General features: G+C 47.0%; 1 long non-coding RNA gene across 1 annotated transcript in view; it reads right to left on the bottom strand.

Annotated features, from left to right (window-relative positions):
• The window catches only part of LOC102147469 (uncharacterized), a 73974-nt gene extending 57389 nt beyond the window's left edge, over window positions 1–16585 (bottom strand). The window contains exon 1 of the long non-coding RNA XR_011427672.1: window positions 16455–16585. This is a non-coding gene — a long non-coding RNA (uncharacterized lncRNA). The remainder of the gene's footprint in view (window positions 1–16454) is intronic.
• Window positions 16586–17553: the final 968 nt, after the last annotated feature.

The following is a 17553-nucleotide window of genomic DNA, read 5'->3' as shown; positions in this document are numbered from 1 at the left end:
AGGGGAGAGAAATCAATCTAACACGTTCTAACTCCTTGACCTCCTAAATGAGTCTAAACGGTGGAAATTCAGCCAAAATGAATTAAATTTTGCCTTTATGGCATAGGTACAGCCTGAGGAATGAAAATGAGATTTATTTTTATTTAAAATATTAGCAAGATGAAGCTGTTAGTGAAGTGGAGCTAAACGAGATTCACGTCCTAACTTTCCTTATTTAGCTATGTCAGTTTGTGTCTCTAATTCCAGAAAAATGTCCATCTGTATATAAGATGTTCCAAGCATAAAACTCAAGAACAGCATATTTCTTTGGTCACACACACCGCTTGGGGAATAATAATGCCACATCCATCAGCATTAAGAGGGTTGAGAGGATGGTTTTGGACCCCTGAGTACTATGTTCCATTTCTCAGTCTCTCCTGTTTTTAACAGACGATGCTTATTAATGTTTAAGATATTTTCCTCCTCTTAGACTCACCTAGCAAATCTCTGGTTCCATTTTCTTTTCTTTCTTCCTTTTTTTTTTGAGGAAGATTAGCCCTGAGCTAACTACTGCCAGTCCTCCTCTTTTTGCTGAGGAAGCCTGGCCCTGAGCTAACATCCGTGTCCATCTTCCTCTACCTTATATGTGGGATGCCTACCACAGCATGGCGTGCCAAGCCGTGCCATGTCCGCACCCGGGATCCGAACCAGTGAACCCCGGGCTGCTGAGAAGTGGAACGTGCGCACTTAACCGCTGGACCACCAGGCCGGCCCCTGGTTCCATTTTCTTTTACGTAATTTCTGCTGTGCACTGAGGACAAGCCTTCATTTTTCTCTGTTTGTCCAGGCGTTCAGTTTCTATTCCTGTCAACAGGAGTTGTGTGCTCAAATTGAAGGCTTAAAGTATACCTGTAAATTCTTTCTTGGCCTACACACGTATAGGCACACCACACACGCTCCTCTCCTTCCCACCATGTTCTTGACCTTTGCTCAATCCAGGACGCCAGCATTCAATTTATTTGTGACATTTCTAAAATCTGACTGAGCTTCCCCTGAGGTCATCACAGTATGTAGAAATTAACCAGTTTCTCCCATTCGGAAGCAGTACCGGTTTCAGAGGTCTTAATGGCTCACAGGATGCACTTATTCTCTACAGACCTTACCGTATGACCTAGTTTATTATTCGTTCAGGATTAGCTCTGAATCTCTGGGAGCGAATCTCAACATATTCATCATTCTCTGCTTAGAGCAGGTAATCACGCGATGGCATCTAACTCTCTGCTGGAATTTGTGTCTATATTGTTTTAACAAATAACCAGGCCAATAATTATCTTGCGGTTATAGTAACACCGAACAGAGGAAGCGGTACAAGCGCATATACTGAAAAGCTCGGCCGTAAATCTCTCACATAGTTATTGCTGTGACGTCATTGGAGTTTCAGCATCCACTTCAACGATAGTTTAGGATTCAGGATTTACTTCCACAAAAACTAAGTGCAAAAGGTAAGGCACGAACACCAGGGCTAATTCTATCCACAGTCACGTTACCTTAGTCAGAATCCTCCAGGATAGGGAACATCAAACTCACCTCTAAACTGGCGAGCTATTCATCCCGGCTCCCCAGTAGACCTGCCTTAGAGAGTGCAGAGCATTCTTTTCTGTCAGAATTCTTCTTTTCGGCACCAAATATATACTTTTTTTCCACAGCTGCCTATTTTAGATTATTCTGATGAGTTGGCACAGACATCAAAGGCTCTCTGGAGGTGATTCAGTCTCTGTATTCACTCGATGAGCATGTAACCGGCAGTCACGTTGTGCCAGACACCGTGCAAGTGGCTGAGGGTACAGTGGTAAAAACAGACCAGTTTCTCGTCTCATGAAGGCCTCGGCTAGCGAGGGAGACACAGGGGGATTGAGTAATGACACAAACAAATGTATAATCACAAGCTGGGCTCTCTGAGAGCAGCTGGCAAGACACTTGGCTTAGGCCGAGGGTCAGGGAAGGTGCTGCCAAGAGATGGATGTGCACGACCTGAGACTGAGGAATGAGCGAGGTCAGGAAGCCCACAGGAGTGCATGTGCAAAGAGCTGGCGGGGTAGGGATACGGCCTGTGAAGAGCTGTGCAAAGGAGACAGGCGTGGTCTGAGCAGGCAGAGCCAAGAGAGGTGCAGATGGGGACCCAATGTGATGGAGCCCTGGGAGCTCCCTTCAAGAACCCGGTCTTCAGCCTAAAGGCGACCGGAACCCATCACAGGTTTTAAGAAGGGGTGCCGTAATCAGATTCACACAGGGAAAAGACATTTAGGTGGCAATGTGGAGGACAGATTGGAGGCGTGCAAAACCAAAGGAAGGCAGAGGGACGAGTTAGGAAGCGAGCTCAGCCATGAGCAGTTGGTACTGAGACTTGGAAAATGGGTGGAGGGCAGTTGGGAATAAGGGGTTCAATGCAAGAGTTATATACAAGGTAAAAGAAACAGGCATTGGGAAGAAACAGATTTCTGGGAATAAGAACTCCCACACTTTTGACCTTCCTATCTTGATGAACGTGGCATTGTTCACCAGAAGTGGACCACATTTGCACGCTGGGGCGGGAATGACACATCCAAGTGGTGATGATGAGCAGCCATGTTGAGACGTGGACAAGAGACATAGGCCAGAGATACAAACAGACTGTTATCTAGGTGGTCATGATGTCATGAGCATGAATGAACAAGAGAGAGAACAGAATGAACCTCGGGTTTCTAGAAAATGATTCTGAAATGTGGAGATGATGTGAGTCATGTAACTTCAAATCAAGCTTCCTAAATTTCATATCCACGCTGATTCATTGTTCCATGCAACCCATCTGTGACTGTAATAGCTGAATTAAAGGGTCATTGTTATTTCTACATAGGAGAAACCTTAGGAAAAAGCCTTAGGGCAGATTACCAAAACACAGAACTCCAATTTTCAAAAAGTTATTTGTCACAAAGTTTCAGTCAAATATGCTTACATGTGCCCTGGACCATTTGGAGAGATGGGCTGACGCAGCAAAGCGGGAGGCAGGCTCAGTGTCTGCTGTGATGAAGATGGAATGGGCCCGAGAAGTTTTATTTCCATGGCTCTCTTATACAAAATCAAAGAAGCTTGCTCCAGTCTCTCTGCTCATTTATCTTGCTCACTAATTTTATTAACCTCTATCAAGCAGGTCCAGGCTATACTTAATCTTGGGGCAAAGATCTTTATTTTTCTTTATCAGCCCCCTGAGAACATGTTGGCTGAGGTACAGTGTAATTATCAGTCCATTAACTCACCAGCAAACTTTCTGTTCTAGTAAATAAATGCAAATTCAGATTTTTGAACAGTCTTGAAAAACATTTCTTCCTTCCTCTCTCTTCCCAGATACGGTTTTCTATAAATCAAATCATGTTTTGATTTAAACATGTTTAATCTGCATATTTTTATGTTGCTTTTAACCGGTAGGCTAGCATTCAGAATTGCCTAGTACACCGGTCACTAGCAAAATTTGGGCCATAGTGGCGCATGCCAGGCTAGGAGAGGAAAAGGCGTGAAGACAAGTCCCCGGGGAGACACGTACTTCTGCTTTATGTCGGAGTGTTCCGGCGGCTAATGCCACACACAGAAGGTGGCAGGACCTCAGATGTCTACGAGCACATGACAGATTGGATTTCCAAAACCTAGGAGCCCAGGGACTGCTGTGGGCCTTCTAAGGAACCCAACGACAATCGCGTTAACTATACTCTCACAGCCTAAAATTTACTGTCCTTCAGAAAGACTTTCAATGTCTTCAGTGGCCCATGTTCCCTCTCTTGCCTCTAGATTTTTTAGTCCAGGATCCTCTTTTCCCCTGTCCTTCCTCTCGGTGTGTCTAAATCTTACCTACCCTTCAGGCCTCAGCTTAGCTGTCACTTCTTCCAGGAAACCTCTTCTGCTCCCTCTGATTCTTGAAAGCTCCTCCCACATTGTTTCCATAGTGCCCTCCCCTCCCTCATCCTAACACACTCTATGGTAAATGTCAACTTCCTTAAACGTGTCCCCCTCTAGGCAGAAAGCTCTGGGTCAGCCCACACACCTGCGTGAGCATTGTCTTCAGTGTCATATACTTCTTGCTTAGGGCCATTTGTTAAATAAATGAATGAATGAAGTAGCCAAGGGACCCTGCCGGGGCCATGCCCTCACCCTCAGATTCTGTGTAGGAGAGGAGAACCCAGCTGAAAACAAAACAAAGAAACACCCAGAGCTGTTTATTGAGTGCAAATCCTGCACCTCATCTAACCCATTTCTCTCCTTTTCTTGCTAAAGTTGTAGAGGGGACTGAGTTTGGAACCCTCCAGAGGGGCACTTTGGTCTTTGCATTAATGGTTTACATGGGGCGGGGGTGGGAGGATGAAAAAATGTTCCATGAGGCCCAGGTGAGGGGTTGTCCCATAAGCATGAAGGGTCCTAAGTATGTGGCCCCAAAGGGAACCAACCAAGCGAGGCCAGGTAAGATGAGAGTGTGACCGTACCTCTGAGAAGTGGTCCCTCTTTGAGTTAAGCTGGACGATTCCAAGTGCCTACCTCCTGGGTCACAGAGCTCTGCAGAGGGCGTCTGGACAATCAAAGTTACCTGGGAACTGCATTGGCATTGCCAGCAGGCATTGGGGTCTTCCTCCCCTTCCCCAGGCTTTGCATCTGGAAGACCCTTCCAGACACCAAGGAAAGACCACAGCATCATGAGCAGTGCCTTCTTAACCAAGGAGTACTGAAGCCAGCCCCCAGTCATGGCCCTATACCTACCAGTGACGAAGAGCCTACAGTGAGTCCAACTTCAGACGGGGCCTTTCAGCTCATATGAAGCAGTGGTTTGGGGCAGGTGGAGGTGGGGGAAGGCTGGAGAACCTCCAGAGCGAGCACTACACCGAAGGCCTCCGTAGGACCAAACTTCCTGCCACATCTCTTCCAAGAGTGTGGTGACGTGGTTACAGGGGAGAGAGCCAGGGATTGGCTATGGGGTGGCCCCACAGGAGTGGGGGTGCTGCATCCCAGGGAAGATGCCAGAAGCATAGCTCAGCATGGCTCAGAGCCAGACAGATGCTGTTACTGTTAGCCTAGTTTGGGTTTCCCCAGAAACAAAGCCTCCATCAGGGTGTGGGTTCAGTTCCCTTAATTGGAAGGAGATCCAGGAAGAAGGGAGAGAGCCAGGAGAGGAAGACAGAAAGGAAGGGAAAGCCACTAAAAGGTGAGGGATGGAGCAGGTTCCTGCTGTGATATTGGTTCCTCTCACTAGAGGCCCCCTGAGAAATAATGTAGATGGGTCTCAGAAATGTGCCTCTGAAGGATGGAGGGCCCTGTTCCCACTGGTTGAAGCATGCCCCAGGGCACGTTAAGTATCCTACACTTCTGAACTGCACTGGAAGACATCTGGCAAATGTCGGCGACTTCAAAGAAAACTCAAGGCAGGCAAGCAGAGAGCTATGCCGCACGAGAGGCAGGACGCCGTGTCTGGCCCAAGGGTCCTTTGTGGCTAAGCATGGAACTGGGGCTACATCAGTTCCTTTCCTATTGTGGGCAGGACATTTCAGCTCTTGTGAGCCTCAGTTTCCCCATCTGTAAAGTCAGGGTGAGAATAACAACTCACTGCCAGAGTTATTGCCAAGATAAAACAAAATATAAGAAAACACTTAACACACCCTAACACACTTTACAAACATAAGAGATGCACCTTTCCATGTAGTGAATCAGGCTCTTTTTGCCAATAAAATATAAAATGGTCCAGCCCCTGCAGAGGGGAATTTTACAGTATCTAGAAAATTACATATGTATTTGCCCTTTGAAGCAGCAATCCCACCTCTAAAAATTCCTTCCAAAGATAAAGCAGCAAAAATATGGAAAGAAATATGAAAGACAAATGCATGTGACTATTTTTAAATGCCTAAATTTTTAAAAAACAAAACCAAATTGAAACAAACAAACTTTACTCCATATCCTCTTGGTGGCAGAGACACACAAACAGGGACTACACCAGGAAACCGTGAAACAGCCTTATTTTGCTATCTGTCTCTGATGGGATATGCCCTAAGGGCAAGGACTGGAAAAGACAAAAACAACAGAGCTGTTCTCAATACACAAAGTGTTGGTGGTAACATTGGCGTTGTTATTCTGAGACCGTTGTGTATTGTGGAATAAAGCAATTTCAGCACTAAAGAAAGGAAAAACATTTACAAAAGCAATGGAATTAAGTAAAAACCTCATAGTGCTAAATTGAATGTCTCCGTATAAACTCATGATATATTTTATCTTCAACAAATAAAATGCATAATTCCTAGCTCTGACTACTGAAAAGACAGAAACGTATATCTTAGTGGCTTCTAAACACCATTTCCTACTAAAAGAAACCTGGGCTCCTTGGAGAAATGGCTGGTAATGCGTTGGAAGACGGACATGTACAAGATGAGCCTGGACTATCTTGTCACATAAGGAGATAAAGAAATTATCAAAGGCCGTGAGGTCACGTCACCTGTCAATTGAAAAGGGCCCAGTTACTAAGGGGACAGTTTGAGCACCAGTAAGTATACTAAGTACAATAGATTGAAGACACGTAAAATATTTTTCATACTAATACTTTGAAAAACTCATTGGTCAACATTGGAGGTGTTAGGGAACCAATCCAATACTTTTGAAAAGTTGGTAAATCAAGTGAAGGAATCAAGCATTTATCCTTTCTTTCCTAAATGACCCACACCTCTGAATAACCAAAGAGGTGAGGGAGAAGATTTGCCCTATGCTAGTATCTTTTGCCAATCTTCTCCCCCACCACCAGCCCCCAAAGCCACAGTGCACAGTTGTGTACAGCTGTAAGTTCTTCTGGTTCTTCTATGTGAGCTGCTGCCACAGCATGGCTACTGACAGACGAGTGGTATAATTCCACATCCAGGAACCAAACCCAGGCTGCCAAAGCAGAGCGCGCTGAACTTTAACCACTGGGCAATCAGGGCTGGCTCGGGAATTTTTTTATATAGAAGCATGTCAGCTAATAAATGAAAAAGGAAAAGTAGAATATCACCATTCTAGAAAATGAACGGCTCTGCACTAGCATGAATAATTGGCATCTAAAGTTAAAAACACAATACCACTTACATTAGCACCAAAAAAAATGTAATAGGTATAAATCTAACATAATATGCACAGGATCTGTATGAGGAAAACTACAAACTCTGATGAAAGAAATCAAAGGAAATCTGAATAAATGGAAAGATATTCATGTTCACGGATAAGAAGACGATATGACTAAGTCAATTCTTCCCAAACTGATCTATAAATTCGGTGCAACCCCAATCAAAATCCCAGCAAGGTATTTTGTGGATATTGACAAACTGATTCTTAAGTTTATATAGAAAGGCTAAAGACCCAGAACAGCCAACAAAATTGGAGAGGAACAAAGAGAGAAGACTAATACTGCCTGACTTTGGTCCTCACCACGGAGCTACGGTAATCAAGGCAGTGTGGTACTGGTGAGAGAACAGACAAGTAGATCAACTGAACAGGACAGAGAGCCCAGAAGCAGACCCACACAAATACAGTCAGATCTTTGACAAAAGAGCATAGGCAATTGAATGAAGAAAGGATTATCTTTTCAACAAATGATACTCAAACAATTGGACGTCCACATGTAAAAGAATGAATCTAGACACAGACCTTACACCTTTCACACAAACTAACTCAAAATGAATCATAGACTTAAGGGCAAAATGCAAAATTATAAGACTCCTGGGAGATGATGGAGGAGAAAATCTGAATGACCTTGGGTTTGGTAATGAGTTTTTAAATACAATGCTAAAAGCATGATCCAGGAAAGAAAAAAATCAATAAGCTGGGCTTTATTAAATTAAAAACTTCCGCTCTGTGAAAGACAATGCTAAGAGAATGGAAAGACAAGCCACACACTTGGAGGAAATATTTGTAAAACATGTATCTGATAAAGGACTAGTGTGTAAAATACATAAAGAACTCTTAAAACTCAGCAATAAGGAAACAAAGAGCCCAATTTAAAAGTGGGCAAAGGCCAGCCCCAGGGGCCTAGTGGTTAAGTTCGGCATTGTCTGCTTCAGCGGCTGAGGTTTGGTTCCTGGGTGCAGACCTACACCACTCCCCTGTCAGTGGCCATGCTGTGGTGGCAGCTCATGTACAAAAAGAGGAAGATTGGCAACAGATGTTAGCTCAGGGAGAATCTTCCTCAGCAAAATAAAATAAAATAACAAAAATGGGCAAAAGATCTGAACAGACACTTCACCAAAGAATATAGACAGATGTCAAATAAGGATACGCAAAGATGCTCAACATCATGTCAATGGAGAACTGCAAACTGAAACAACAATGAGATTCTACTACACACCCATTAGAATGGCCAAAATCCAGAAAACTGACAAAATCAAAAGCTGACAAGGATGTGGGACAACAGAAACTCTCATTCACTGCTGACGGGAATGCAAAATGCTACAACCACTTTGGAAGACAGTTGGGCAGTTTCTCAAAAGCTAAATATATTCTTACCATGAACCAGCAATCATGCTCCTTGGTATTTACCCAATGAGTTGAAAAGTTACATCTTTACAAAAACCTGCACACAAACATTTATAGCAATTTTATTCATAATTGCCAGAAACTGGAACCAACCAAGATGTCCTTTAGTAGATAACTGTATAAAAAAATTGTGGTGTGTCCAGACAATGGAGTATTATTCAGCAGTAAAAAGAAATGAACTATCAGGCCACCAAAAGACACAGAGGAACCTTAAACGCATATTGCTAAGTCAAAGAAGCCAACCTGAGAAGGCTACATACTGTATGATTCTAGCTCTACGACATTCTGGAAAAGGCAAAACTGTGGAGACAGTGAAAAGATCAGCGGTTGTCAGCGGTTCAGAGGTGCTGGGGTGGGTGGATAGGTGGAGCACAGAGGATTTTTAGGGTGCTGAGAAGCTATTCTGCTTGATCCTGTAATGGTGGACACATATCATTAAACATTTGTCAAAACCATAGAATTGTACAAAACAAAGAGTGACTTTAATGTAACCTATGGACTAAATAATAATGTATCAACGTTGGCTCATCAGTTGTAACAAATGTACCACACTAACCCAAGATGTTAACAATAGGGGAATATCTGGGGGGCGGTGAGGGGGTTATGGGAACTCTGTGTACTATGTGCTCAATTTTTCTGTAAATCTAAAACTGATCTAAAAAAAATAAAGTCTGCTTATTTTTAAAGAGGGAATTGATCGAGGCAGTAATCACCAATGGCTGCTAGCATATAAAAAGAGAAACAACTCCACGTTATGTGCCTCCTGATGGCAATACCATCCATAGAGTAATCTTACCAAAAAACAAACCAAAAACAAAAGAAAACTTGCACCTCATCAAGCCTTCAGCTCTAACTTCCAATTGGCAGCAAATCTCCTTGTATTGCAGAAAATACAGAGAACAAAGCAACACGTCCTACAACAGCACCGGGGTGCAATCAGCAAAATGCAGACTCCAGGAAACCCTACGGAGCAAAACACAGTTTCTTCAACAAATAATTTGTAAAGCAAAACAAAATAGAGATAGAAAGGGAAATCATGGATTCAAGGAGATTGAGGAAGGCTATCAAGCATTTGCAATATATGGATCTTACTTAGATCTCAATTCAAGGAAACAAACTTTAGGAGGAAAAAAGAACCCAAAACCTGTAATAATAAACATTTGTGAGATAGTTGGAAAAATGGAATACTTGGGTATTTTATGATATTAAGAATTATTAATATTTTTAGACATGATAATGGTATTGTAGTTTTATGTTTAAAATTAGAGTCCTCTTTTGGAGATAAATACTGAAATATGAATATGGATGAAATAATTTGTTGGCTAGAGTTTGCCTCCAAGAAGCAGGAGGCAGGAAAAGGGATAGAGGAGTAGATGAAGCAAGATCGACCACGAGTTGACTTTTTTTGAAACTGGGTGACAGGTCTCAGGAATCCTTGTACTATTTCAGGGGTGAGAAAACAAGGGCCTGTGGCCCAAAGCAGCCTGCCACCTATTTTTGCACTGCTAATGAGCAAAGAACGATCTTTACATTTTTCAATGGTAGAAAAAAATAAAAAGAAGACTATTTCATAACATGTGAAAACTATACGAAATTCAACTGTTAGCGTCCACAGACAAAGTTCCCCAAGAACACGGTGATGCACATTCCCGTGCTGTCTCCAGCTGCTGTTCTGCTAGAGACGCAGAGTTGAGTAGTCGAGGCAAGGAAAAATAATGCTCTCCGCTGAACCGCTTCTCAAAAGCTCCCCACTTTTGCCATTTGGCAAAACACACCCCATGCCTCATCTGTCCTCCTGGGTCCCTCCTGTTATCCAATTCAGAAGGTGCCTATTCCATTGTGAAATGATATTTTTCACTAAATTAATCTTGACCCTAAGTCTGGGGTTGAAATTGCAACATTAGCACATATATGGCTTGGCAGCCCAGGCTGGATTCTCATATTAAATTCTCCACCGGGAGCCATTCTTTGATTATCTGCACCAGGCTGATACTCAAGCAAACGAAACTGTATATTAAAGCTACGTACACTTTCGTGACCCGTGGCAGCTGTGCACTGGAAGATTGGTGGGACTTTCACGAAAGCCGCCAATTTAGACCCATTACTTGTGATTCGGAATTCTCCCGCCGCAGGTGCCTGCCCAGCTCTGGGCTGGCTGCCGGCATTTCTGCTGAAGTCAGGCAAACGGTGCAAACGACCCGCCAGGAAACAGTGCCTCGGATTCCGGCCTTGGCTCCGCTCTGCGGCAGCCGCTCCACAAATCCTGTGTTGTCAGTTCTCATGACAAATCTGGCCCTTTGGGGGAGGTTTCTGGAAGTTAATTGGGACGGGAAGAGAAATGGCAGAAATGGCGTGCCTTCAGACAAGAGCCTCCGGATGGAGCCCTCCACACCTGCCCGTAGCCGGCGCTCACCCTGCTGCGGCCGCCTGTCACCAGCAGTGTGGCTTGTGTGACAGCTTATGGTTTGGACTGCTGTAAGAGTGCTCAGGGCAGAGCTTGGCAGCATCCAGCTGGTGTCAGAGAGAATGTCGGGCAGGCCCTGGTCATGCCTTGTGGGGCCTCTGCCACCCCTCTGGCAGGGCCTGCTCGCCTGGCACCACGCCCTAGGCAGGAGGTTTCATACTGGTCCCCAGTGTGCCCAGGGAATCACTTAGATGGTTTTTCTCAGTAGCTTACTCCCCACTGATGCTGGCTTCAAGGCGGCTCTGGGAGGATGGCCTGGTGTGTGCGCGTGTCTCCCTGATGCCAAAAGCATGGGGTGTGGAGGTTCCCCGCAGCTACTTACTGTCTGGGCTCCTTGGAGAATGAGGATGGAGAACTCCAGCAGTGATGAAGAGTCCAGTTACCCAACAAGCCCATCGCCTGCTTTCAGTGTGTCAGGAAGCCATGTGCTCAGTCTGGTGCTGGCCTCCCTCGGGCAGGAATTGTAGCCCCACTGGGCTGCACTCGGCCTCGAGCAGACGGCCACCTACTCAGGACAAGCCTGTCTGTAAAAATTCCAGAGTGCTTGGGTGAAGGTGGAGGTGGGCTCATTTAAACAAACAGTCCAGGAAGCAGTGAGAGACTAAAATGAGAATAAAACCCAAAATTCATGACCCAGGCCCCATGTGATCCAGCCTCTGCCTTTCTCTCTACCTCATTTTGTGCCACTTTCCTTCTCTCCATACCTTACCTCACGTTGGTCTTTATTCAGGAGCCCAAATATGTCTTACAGCCTCAGGGCCTTTGCACATGTTGTCCCCTCTGCCTGGAATGCTTCATGCTCCCCTTCTCCACCCTCTGCTCTCTCCCAGTCCTGACCTCCACTTTGCTCTGCCTGTAGGCCACCCCTCCTCTTCCCTTAGGCCCTGGGGGAGAGCTCCCCCACCTCTACTCCCTCAGACTGTTCTGTCTCAGTCCTATTTTTGACTCCTTCCTAGCCCCTGATACAACTTGCAGTTGTCTCACTTATTGTTTTTCTTATTCATTTTTGTCTCTATCTCCCACAGCTAGCTCATCATTTCCTTCAGGAGAGGTCCTGTCTGAGTTACTTCCCGTGGTACACCCAACCCCTGGGACAGAGCCTGGATGTAGCACGTGCTCACTAAACGTTCACTGCATAAATGAATGACTGAGTCAGCGGTCACTGCATTAGATTTTGCTCCTTATTCTCATCCCCTTTACAGATAGGCTAAGTGATGTTCTCCGGGTTTTGTTTTTCAATTTGTACATTTTTCAAGGCCTTTCGTTTCATCTCCTCCTCCTCGTTCTGTCTTCTGGCCATTCTGATGCTCATTAACAATCCTTATCACAGAGTGGGCAGAAGGAGTCATTTGCTCCTCTTAACTGATCCCACACAAGACTTGTTCAGACCAGCGTGCTAATTATTGACTAAACTATCATTTTGGAATTATTTATCATTTTAATTATCCATAAGATTTCCATCCACTCAGAGCAGACACTTGTCTTAATCAGAATAGGCCAGTCGCTGCAACAAATAACCCCCAAACCTCAGCAGCTTGAAGTGACGCAGTGAAAGCGTATTTCACACTCACAGGAAGCCCAGCATCAATGTTCCGGATCACACAGTGCTCCCCTAAGGAGGGACTCAAGGATCCTTCCATCACATGACACTTCCATCCTCAGCACCTGGCCTCCCAGCTGACCAGGGATGGGCAGGAGCGTAGGGAGACACCTGGACACCTCACCCTCTTGGCCAACAGTGACGCGTGCAGCTTACCCCCAGCTCCGTTAGCCAGACAGTTGCATGGCCCCACAGCCCTCCACGGGCTGAGCATTGGGCAGGAGAGATGGATGCCTGGTGGGCAGCCTCTTCCAGCAGGAGCTCTCAGAAGGGGAACATGAGTGGCCCTGTCACAGCAGTAGGTCACAGAGCATAGGAAAGAACGTTCGATAACTTCTTGACATGCCCCACTGCTCACACCCCCTCGGAAGAACCAGGTGCGCTACAGGTGCCAGGGCCCCCGCCCCACAGCATCACCCTCCCTCAAGCTGCGCCACATGGCAGCCCCGTCTAAGAACTAGCAGGACTTCTCAGGTGCCTCCATTCGCCTCCTCAGCTGCCTTCCTCTCCCGGCCTTTGCCTGACGTGGCCCTGCTGGCTGCCCCGTCCCTCACGCAGGATCCTGTCGGGCCCATCAGCCCAAGAGCGCTTCATTTGGTACACGATCCTTTCCTTTCTCTCTCTTCTCTTGTCAAATTCCCCCTTCTCCAACTTGGCTCATATTTGGGTGCTGGGAAGACAGCAGTCCTCCTGACTTACTCTCACCAGGTCCTGAAGGAATGACACCACCCACTCGGACACACTTGCCTTGATGGCAGGAGGCTGGCAGCAGACGCAGATCTGTGCAGACAGAACTGCACGCAGATGGTCACACAGAGGGAAAGGGCCACAGACCGCCAGCACAAGGGGCCTGCACGTCAGTGAGGAAGGCTTCCGGGCGCCCTTTAAATCACACCAGGCAATTGCCCTCTGTTTAAAAACGTAATTGTGTTACCGCTCAGGTGTGGCGAGGCCAGCAGACCAAGAGACAACTGTCATTGTAGAAAGTCTGTGACTAGCAGAGCCCAAGAGGAGGAGGCACGCAGGGCCACCAGGAGGCCCAGGGTCGTCAGGAGGCAGAGAGAGAGGCGGCAACAGGGGCAGGAACCTGCGCTGCGGCTCTTTTCAGGAAGGAGTGGACAAGGCAGGGTGAGAGGGCTTAGGGCTGGCTGGCCTGCACCACTCCAGCAGGCTTGGGGGGGGGGGGGTTGGGCTGTCTCTAGCTCGCTGGTCCCCGGCCGGGGTGATTAGGGCTGGACAATGCAGGCCTGGAGCGTAAGAGCGATGGAAGAGGCAGGCGGCTGGGAGGTGGGCTCCTGCCTGGCTGGTCTCTCACCAGCAAGGCCTTGACTCCCTCTAGGAACTGGCTACTGTGGGAGGGAGAGCCCCTCCAGGGTCAGCGAGGCCCACAGGGCAAAGCATCAGAAAATACAAAAAATAAAAGACTTGATTAATACACTTTCTCCAACTAATCAAGCTAGTTAGCGCAGTCCAATAGATGACAGTCCCATCTAGTGGCAAAAGGTACATTTGGAGGCAATGACTTGCCTTTGGATGGATCATTTGTACACACCCCTCCCTCTCCCTCATGCCCTATCCCCACATCCAGCCCACCAGGCAGTCCCACTGGCTCCACCCCCAAGACACCAGACCTGCCTGTGCCTCTGCTGGGCCCCAGCCAAGCCCCCGCAGTGGCCACCTGAACTGCAAGAGAAGCCCTCCGACCCTCCATAATCTGTTCACAGAGCAGCCAGAGAGGGGGCTGCACTACTGTTTTGTTCTGTCTGTTTGCAGTTTAAAGGGTTCTTTTTCCATTTTGTTTCTTTTGCAGTTTAAAGAGTTCTTTTGTAAACTTTGACTGCGATTTTCAAGCATACACAAAACAAAAGAGAACGCAATACCCCTGCGCCCACCACCCAGCTTCAACACTGATCAACTCACCGCGGCCTTGTTTTAACTCTACCCCAGCCCACCTTTCCCCTCTCCGCACACTATTTTGCAGCAAATCCTTGACAACGGAGGATCTTTTTTTTTAAAGATTTTATTTTTTCCTTTTTCTCCCCAAAGCCCCCCGGTACATAGTTGTATATTCTTCGTTGTGGGTCCTTCTAGTTGTGGCATGTGGGACGCTGCCTCAGCGTGGTTTGATGAGCAGTGCCATGTCCGCGCCCAGGATTCGAACCAACGAAACACTGGGCCGCCTGCAGCGGAGCGCGCGAACTTAACCACTCGGCCACGGGGCCAGCCCCGACAACGGAGGATCTTTATAAACAAATCAGATCAAGGTACTTCCTACCTTAAAAATCTCCCGCGCCTCCTAAGGCATTTACAACGAAGCCTACACCTCACTGTGGCACCCAGAGCCATGCTCACCACTCTGGGGTCACTTCCTCCCTCTGCCCCAGCTTCCTCTGACTTTCTGTTCCTTGGACTCACTGAGCCTGTCCCTACCTCAGTGCCTTTGCACCTGCTGTCCCACTACCTAGACTGCTTACTGCCCTACATGTACATAGTTGGCTCCACCTCAGCATTCACATCTCAGCTCGGATGGCACCCCCTCTGAACGGCCTTCCCAGTGAGTCCATCCCTGGCCGCCCTCCCACCTCTCACCAGCCACTCTCCACCATAACCCTCTGAAAGTACTTTGCTTGTTTAAAACATTTGCTTGTTCTAAAACTAAAGCTCCAGAAAAGCAGAAACTTTGTCTCTTTTGTTCAATGTTATAGCCCCAGGGCTGGCCTAGTGCTTGGAAGATAATAAGTACTTACTATTTGTTGAGTAAAAACAAACAAAGCAGAATAAAAGTGAAAAGTATTCACTTTAGGGCAGTTTTTTGCCACCTGGTAACATAGTGGTTGAGTTCCTGCGCTCTGCTTCAGTGGCCCAGGGTTTGCGGGTTCAGATCAGGGGTGCAGACCGGCACGGGGCTCATCAAGCCATGCTGAGGCGCGTCCCACATATAAAGTAGAGGAAGATGGGCACGGATGTTAGCTCAGGGCCAGTCTTCCTCAGTGAAAAGAGGATTGGCAGCAGATGTTAGCTCAGGGCTAATCTTCCTCAAAAAAAGAAGAAGAAGAATCTCAAATAAATAACTAAATAAAAAAATTAAGTAAATAAATAAAATGGACTTTCCTGGGGCACTTAAAATTAACTGATTTAATTAAATATCATTTGTTAGGAAAGATATATTTATACAAATTTATTTTGGGGGGAAAAAACCCTTCTTCTCGAGCAAAGATGTCTGCATCTGTGAAAGATCCTAGAGACCTGAGTTCGGATTCTGCAGACAGGGACAGGAAGTCAGGGACGACATGACGATTTCTAGTCCTTAGAAGAAGAACGGAGGCACCTGTGGTTTATAAAGTTCAATCAGATGACGAGACCACATGCTCCAGCTCTCATTGCCATGACATGCCAGAAAAAAAAAAAGCCTCTAAGGAGACAAGATTAATGAATTCTGGAATGAGAAGCAAAAGATAAAAATTTAGGTTCATTGAAGAAAAGCCCCCATTGAAGGCCTTTGAGTGTGGGGAGATCCTCTTGGATGGAACTCGAATTGTAAAGTGAAATTACATCGTGCTTTTAAATATTTCGTATCGTGTTTTAAAACAAATAACCACATAATTTTCAAACAGTGAAAATCTATCCCCCAAAATACTCCTTTCTCCCCACTCCCGCGCCCCACACTCCACCGTCTACGCAGCCCGCCCTCCCCCGCCTCCTTCCATCCAAGCTCCGGGTCTTTAGAACCCCGTTCCCTCTGCCTTCCGCCTGCAGGAAGATCTCTGTAGAACGGACGTCCAGTATTCCTGAAGGTGAGCGCACACTGCTTGCCCCCAACCGCGCGTAGTAGGAAGGTATCCTACTTACCGCACTTGGATGAATCAGAGGCGTCTGAAGCCCCTCGGAGGGCATCCTCCCGGAGGGCGCGGCGCCCGCATCCCCGCTCCGTTGCGCGAGTCCGCAGACGGCCAAGTGCGGCCGGCGGCACCCACGCGGGCGCGGCCTCCTCTCCTGCTGGCACCCGCTCCCTTTCCCGGCGGCCTGGCGGGGTGGCGGGGGCTCCGGCCTCCCCGGGGACACCGCCGGCTGGGAGGAGAGCGGCGGCACCACGGACTCAGGCGCTGGGGGACGCGCGGGGCCGGACAGCCGCCAGAGGGAAACCCTATGCGGATGGAGCGCGAGGCCCCAGGAGAGCTGCAGGCCTCCCGCCTCCAGTCCTGAGGTGGAGGTGACGGGCTGCGCTGGCCTGGGCTGGCCTGGGGAATTGAGGGCTGAAGTTTCTTTAAAGAAGCCACTTTGAGTTCTGTGGGTTGCATAGGTCCAAAGACCTCGTATATATTCAATATTAGCATTTTTCTGTGTGCCAGTAAAACCCTTTGCACATCAGCTCATTTAAACTTCACACATCTCCATGAGGTAGGATTAATATATCATTTTACACTCAGTTGAGGAAACTGAGTCCTAGCGAGGTATGAAACCTGCTGAGATCACACAACTAGTAAGAGGGGGAGCTGGGAATGTACCCAAAGACATTTGACACCAGGTCCAAGTGCTTGACCACTAGTAAGCATAGAGCCAGCACAGATAGAGATGAAAAACACAGACCCTCACTGCCTGGGTTCAAATCCCCGCTCTGCTGCTTTTTAGCTGTGTGACTAGCAGATTGCTAAACCTCTCTGTGCATCCGTTGCTTTGAGTGTAAAATGGGAATAATGATAGGACCTATTGGTTACTGTACACGAGTGCTTAAACTGGGCCTGCTATATAATAAGTACCGTGTCTGCCATTGTAAGTCCTGCAATACCACTTCCCATTCTGGCATAATCCTGTTTTGCTGGCTCCTTTCTCCACCTGTGGATGGAGGACATCTAACCCCCCACAAACACATGCTAATTATTTCTGGAAAGGGGGACCTTCTGGAGGACGTCCTGTAAGATGCCACTTCCTAGCTGCCACCTCTTTCTCT

Source organism: Equus caballus, chromosome 17, assembly GCF_041296265.1.
Source record: "Equus caballus isolate H_3958 breed thoroughbred chromosome 17, TB-T2T, whole genome shotgun sequence".
Taxonomy (NCBI): Eukaryota; Metazoa; Chordata; class Mammalia; order Perissodactyla; family Equidae; genus Equus; species Equus caballus.
Note: the sequence above shows the minus strand (reverse complement) of the source record. Positions and strands in the feature narration are given on the sequence as shown.